Source organism: Canis lupus, unplaced genomic scaffold (assembly GCF_011100685.1).
Source record: "Canis lupus familiaris isolate Mischka breed German Shepherd unplaced genomic scaffold, alternate assembly UU_Cfam_GSD_1.0 chrUn_S1969H2168, whole genome shotgun sequence".
In the NCBI taxonomy this organism is placed as follows: Eukaryota; Metazoa; Chordata; class Mammalia; order Carnivora; family Canidae; genus Canis; species Canis lupus.
In genome coordinates, this window is record NW_023330838.1 from 33,547 (window position 1) to 40,562 (window position 7,016).

At 35.3% G+C, this 7,016-nt stretch overlaps 1 pseudogene; it reads left to right on the plus strand.

Moving 5' to 3' along the window:
- The first annotated feature begins 618 nt into the window (after positions 1-618).
- LOC119878843 lies at positions 619-6,522 on the plus strand (annotated as a pseudogene).
- The last annotated feature ends 494 nt before the right edge of the window (positions 6,523-7,016 follow it).

Sequence of the window (7,016 nt, forward strand, 5' to 3'; positions counted from 1 at the left end):
GCTCTCTTCACTCCTGTGCAGTGTTTGGTTCCTGGCCTGAATGTGGTTCATTTTAAGTAGGTGTCCTCTCCCCAGGCTGTTAAATGACAACTTTTGCCACTGCTGCTGGAACTAAGGCTCTGCCAACCTCCATTGAGAGACACAATGTGAACAAAGTTTTGGGCCCGTCTTCTGGTTGAGGGAGCATGGCGTACTAGGACTGAGGCAAGTGTGATTGGGTGGGCAATTCTACTGGAGTGTGGGGGGCATCACTTGGTGTAAGCAATTTAAATAGTATCTGTGCTGAGCTGCTTCCCACAGGTAGCTATGTGCTTGTGCTGAGGGACAGGGGAAGGAAATATCACTGGCCAGTTCCTTTGTGGAACATTCCAAATTTCTATCAAAAAAGGATTCTTCTGCCATTTTAATATTGCAAAAATAAATAGGGGAAAAAAAACAAAATGTACCTGTCTCAAGAGAACCTTGGTTTATATAGAAAAATGAGATTATGGTTATGTCTCAACAGTGTTGAATTAAAGCAGAATGTGACTTTCATTCTGGAAAGCCAGGCTCAGAAAACAGTTTCCCATAGTTTTAAATATGACTAAGGGAGAAGGCTTTTGGAAGAATAGAATGAAGATGAGAAACAGAGACAAAATTTGTCCGGCTTTTAAAGAGAAACTAGGGGAACTATCTTCACTAACAGAGAGGTAAGTTTGGCCTTGAGATTTGAAAAAGGATGACTAAGATGAAAGATGCTGCAGAGCCCAAGTGGTATGAATTGATGACAAGATGACTTACCTACCCTCTTTTCTGATTTATCATGGATTTCCTGTGTGATATGCTGTATAAATCAGAAAAGCTAGAGTAAAATAGACACAGAAAAATATGTGTATACCTGAAAAATCACACAAATGTCTGGCTTTATTTCTGCACAATCAACACATTTGTTCCTATACAAAGACAGTTTATATTTAGTTTTCATTTGTTTTACACTTGGCATACTGCTAGATAATTTTCTTCATTTTTTTTTCTTTTTGAAACTGCATCTTTCTTCCTCACTTGACTGCAAGGGTCATACCTATGATTTCTTCGATAGCCTTCACATGTTCTATCTAGCATAGCATTTTGTGCACATACTAGAAGCCTGAAATGTGCTAGAGGACTACCTCAGTACAACAATGAAAGGCAGTTGTAAACTCTTTTGTGTTTTGTTCAGCTGCCAAAATGTAGGGCCTAAAGCTAAATGACATGTTTTTTAAATAAAGTTGCAGCCTTGTCAGCAAGTACTTCAAATGAAAACTGTCTCTTCCCATAACAGGATTGTCAGGGAGATTAATTTACGATTTCCAATTGCTTCCTGATAGTAACTGAAGTATTGTAATTTCTGTGTGTACTAATATTATAGAATTTATGAGGACTTTCCACCTTACTATGTAGGTTCATAAAGCTATCTCATTTTAAGAAAATGCTTCTTCAGACATAAAGATAGAAGGTTATTTAGGGATATTCTGATAACTACTTCATCCAGAAAAGGCCCCCATTGCAGAGCTGAAGGGCAAATCTAGAATTGTGTGCAGGTCTTGGATAAAAGATCTTGAATATCTAATTTCAGAAGATTTTCATCATTGGCTTTCATCATTGGTTGTATATAATTAATACTGTTCAATATAGCATATAAGATTGAAAATATAATAAGACAGATGTCTTGAAGGGAAGAAAAATATTCTTAAAAAGGAAAGTTTTGTATTGATAATATTGTATAAATAAAAGTACATTGTAAAGTTCTTTGAAACGGTGTAATAAAAAACATTTCTTCAAATCATAAATACAATACCTTTATGGATAGATAGATAGATAGATTTTATATATATATATAGATAGATGATAGATAGATGATGATGATAAATAGATAGATAGATAGATAGATAGATAGATAGATAGATGATAGATAGATATAGAGAGGGCCAGTTCAAATAGGTTTTTGGCTCAGTAGCCTATGAAGTGCAAAATTTCTGGATTTTGTTGGATGGAAGAACCTTTGGTAACTCCATTCAATTACATCATAAGTATTATCCCAACTACTTTTATGGTGATTGTCTTTTTACCAGTTATGATGTACAGATTGGTGTATTATGTCTCAAATCTATTCAAATCTCTATAGTATGTTTACTATTATTTATTATTATCTTGTATATACTTGAATTTTTCATTAAGTGTTCATGAGTTTCCTTCCTGCAGAGTTTAAGGAAATGAGCAGTCAAGAAGAAAGCTCTGCTAATTAGCTTGGAGCCTGTCTGTCTGAAGGAGGCCAACAGCAAGGAAAATGAGAAGCAGTCAATGAAAGGACTTCTGTCTCAACAACACACAGAAAGTAAGTGACAAGATTTTAAAAAACTAAACCTAACAACCAACATTCAAAAACCTCTATCCAGGGATCCCTGGGTGGCGCAGTGGTTTAGGGCCTGCATTTAGCCCAGGGCACGATCCTGGAGACCCGAGATCGAATCCCACGTCAGGCTCCCGGTGCATGGGGCCTGCTTCTCCCTCTGCCTATGTCTCTGCCTCTCTCTCTCTCTGTATCTATCATAAATAAATTTAAAAAATTTAAAAAAGGGATCCCTGGGTGGCGCAGCGGTTTGGCGCCTGCCTTTGGCCCAGGGCGTGATCCTGGAGGCCCAGGATCGAGTCCCACATCGGGCTCCCGGTGCATGGAGCCTGCTTCTCCCTCTGCCTGTGTCTCTGCCTCTCTCTCTCTCTGTATGACTATCATAAATAAATAAATAAATAAAGGTGTGTGTAGTATTTAAAAAAAAAATTAAAAAAACAAAAAAAACCGAAAACCTCTATCCATTTCAATTAAATATAAATTCAAAATTCTACATAAATTACAATGTTTGCAGAAGCATTAACTATAAGTCTTTATATAGATGACATTGTTATTACTTTATAAATATGCATATATATTTATAGATGTATGAAAACAGATAGAGAGATATACATTTAAACTAACCACATTGGCCAAAGGAAAAAGAGAGTTTGAAAGATCCAGCTAGCAAAGAGGCAAAGAAAATGAGCACAAACTTTGCTTGCTCTAATTCTGTGCTACTAAAAAGCAATACATAAGGATAAAACTCCATTTGAAGGTATGATATCTCATAGAACATCAGGCAATCATGCACCTATACAGTAATGATGGTAATAATCCAATATTAATAATTTTACACTTAAATTCACAGCAATTACTTTATGTTTTAAAAATGTACTCATGAAAACCATTAGACAAATTCAGTACACCAAGAGTGGGGAAAATTAAACCTCATTATTTTAAAACAAATATAAAGCATAAAGATCCTTAGATCTGAAAAAAGGGAAAACAAGATTCTGGACCCCGAGAAGGAAAATGAAATAATTATACAAGAAAACAAAGCTGAATTATTTTGGTTATGTTAAATATTTGAGATTGTTAATTAATAGTTTGGTTAATACAAATGAATGATATATGACTGCATTGAACCCCATCTCATTCTGGGAAATAACAAGTAAAAGAGAATAAAAATTATGTTTAACCAAAAGAACCAAGGAATGCTTTTTCCAATTTTGGGGAACACTCTCTTTCACTGAACATAAGATCGTGAATGAGTTAGGAGCCACAATTTATTGAAAAACAATGCAAGTTGCATTTCAAGAACCATTTAAAGAATATAAGTGGTGTGATATATATACTTCAAAGGCTGGATGTTTTATTCATTCAGAATATTGTATCTTGATTTAGGTAATACATGATAAAAAGTGAAGGAAACTACAAGCTCTTCAACTCAGAGATAAAAACTTATATTTATGATTTATTGTCCTGATCCTTTGCTCACCCATGTTCACAATTACTTTTCCTCTTCATCCCTTTCTAAACTTCCACACCCCACTTTACAAATCTCCACTTAATAATTTACCTGTCAGGATTGCTGCCGAAATATGATGATTTCATTGATTTTTCCCACCATTAATTTATTCAACAAATATTTATTTAGCAGAATACACGTATAAAATATAGTGCTGTGAACTGGAGATATAACGATGAACAAAAGTAGACAACATTCTTTACCCTCATGGAGCTTACCTTCGATTTGGGAATAAAAGTATGAATTTTTTAAAAAATTAAAAATACATCATGAGATACATATTATCAATGTGGATGTTTGTAAATATCTTCTCCGGATATAGACATAAAAAAAAGAAAACATTAAATGTGTGTCAAGAAAGAAGCAACCAGAATGGTTTAAGAACCACACTTCCTACATTCACAAGGAATTGTATACCACTCCAGTAATTTATATGTTGGCTGCGTGCTGACTATGTAGAATTGCCTATATTTTGGGGAAGAGATCAAGAGACCAACATGTTTAAGTAGAATCGCATGATTATAAGATAAATTATGTTGGCTTAGAAACCAATAAAATTCTAGGAATTTATAAGTAGTAGATATTCCAAGAGGATAGCAGAATTTAATTAGAGTTGTTTTGGATAGAATATATGATTCATCTCCTCCCCTAAGGACTAAAATTCTTTATTAGATGTTGTTTATATTAATAACCACTGGTCTATAAACTCAGATTATAGAATATACCATAGAGTAAAAGTGCAGCATACTATTCAAGTTGTACAACAGTGGGAACAAAGTTAATTTGAGAATCCAGGAAAGCTTCTCTGAGGAAGGAATTTTAAAATGAGAGATGGGTGACTAGAAATCACACAAGTAAATGTTAAGCTCTGTGAAGGGATGGGTTCTCAGCAGAAAAGGTGGCCCGGTATTAAGATAGATGGTTTATTTTTTTTTTTTTTTTTTTTTTTTTTTTTAGATAGATGGTTTATAATGCAGGAATATTGTACAGACATTGCTCTTTCAATACTTACATAAATAAGAGGCAAGGTTTAGGATTTCTGAATGGCTGACAACTGGAACTAAACTCTGCAAAAACCTAGGAGTTCACATTTCTGTAAAACAGGCATTAAAATATCTCCATTGGCCGAGAGACTCAGTAAGTAAGAAAGTTGGTTATTTTGAAAGTGTTATGAAAAAGATTCACTGCAAGGAATCAGAATCCCAAGCTACTGCCAGATGCAGAAAAAAATGTATAATTCATATGGTACAAGGATAATGAAAATCTCAATCCAATAAGTTACTATAAAAGAAGCTTTGGAAACATTGAGACCCATAGACACTCCACAGAAGTAAATATGAAACTGCTTAAAGGAAGTCTGCACAATCCCTGCAGAAATAATTACTCTCTGGGGTGCCTGGGTAGCTCAGGTGGTTAAGTGTCTGCCTTTGGCTCATGTCATGATCCTGGGGTCCTGGAATTGAGCCCTGAGTTGGACTCGCTGCTCAGTGGGGAGTCTGCTTCTCCCACTTCCTCTGACAATCTCCCTGCTTGTGCTTTCTCTCAAATAAAGAAAATATTTTTAAAAATTTACTTTGAAAATGAGGTTACAGTTAAAATTTCATACCACAAAAGGAAGCAAACCACCATGAGAGAGTGAGCAAGTAAAAAATAAAAACATAAGAAGTAACACGTTGTAAACTATATAGATAATAGAAAAATTGAGAGTATTTAAAGTAAGTTTTTTTAAGGTAATCAAGTTAAAGGAAGGACTAGATACCACAAAGGCAAGTTCAGGACACCACAGCAAAAATGACAAATAATCAAATAGAAATTTTTGAAATAAAAATACAGTCATTTGAATAAAGAACTTGAGAGAAAGAAAAACATAAATTTAAAAAGACTTAGTGAAAGAGAACATAGTCTGAGGAACTTAGTTGGATTGCAGCATAGATCATTAAAGAAACAGTAGATATGAAAGAGAAATCCAAGCAATGTGGAGGATAATATAGAAAAATCTAATCAAGTGTTATCTAATCAGAGTTCCAGAAGGAGAGAATTAAAAAGATCAAGAGATTGTTTCAGCCTCTCAGGTCTCAATGAGACCCAGTGATGCTCCAGAGTGGGAGACAAGCCAATTTGGAAACAGATTGAATCCAGCTTCATTCAACATTACCACCAGTTATTTGATAATGACAGAACCCACCTAGGGACAATTTATATTGACGCATCCTGCCTTACGTCATCCTGCCTTCCATCCTGTGAAGGACAGCAGTTCCAGGATAAAGCTGTCATTGTGAAGTGGTCTAGAACTCCATTCCAGAAAATCCAGCAAAGCATCACTGTGCAGGACCATCATCCCACACCAGATAGCTGCATCATCAGCATGATTGTGGGCCAGTTCAAAGCTGATAAAGCTGATAAAAACTCTATCATGAGGTTCCACCAGATGTTCCTATTAAAGAACATCAACAAAGGTTGAGTTCTCACCAATGACATGTTCAGGCTTGTTTGCACAACTTTGGCTCATCTCCCAGCCAGGAACTCAGGATGTTTCCATTTCCTTCCTCTTTCCAATACTATTCACACTCCTCCATATGCTCCAAATATACACAAATGAGCAGGGCCATGGTAGGAGTGGATGCAGTGCTCTGCTCTTACCAAGGTATTGTGCATAATATTTGGACGCTAGACTAGTTGCATATGACAGAAGTTTGTATAGTATCACCTTAAACCTTTGAAAGACTTAAATAATGCAAAATAATTTAAATAAAAATTGAAATGTAAACAAAACAACAAAAAGCTGACAAAACCCCATTCACTGGCCTTTTGGACATGCTGCCTGTCAACAACTATGTGGACATTAAAAGTATACATAGATTTCAATCTTCTAAGTGTGTATTCTCTATTCCTTCAGTTCCCTTGATGTCACCTTTAGAATGCAAGTAGACAGCATGCAGGAAAAACATGCTTTACTACAAATAAGGACACAAGATAACCTTTTATTGTCCTTATCAAAAGATCTATCTACAGGAGAACATATAATTAGATGGCCCTGGAAATGGCAAATAATTTCACAGTGTATGAGGTTTTCACACCTGTGGGAAATAGGTATAGAACAGGACTTAAACATCACCCCATTTCTTCACCCCACTCCAT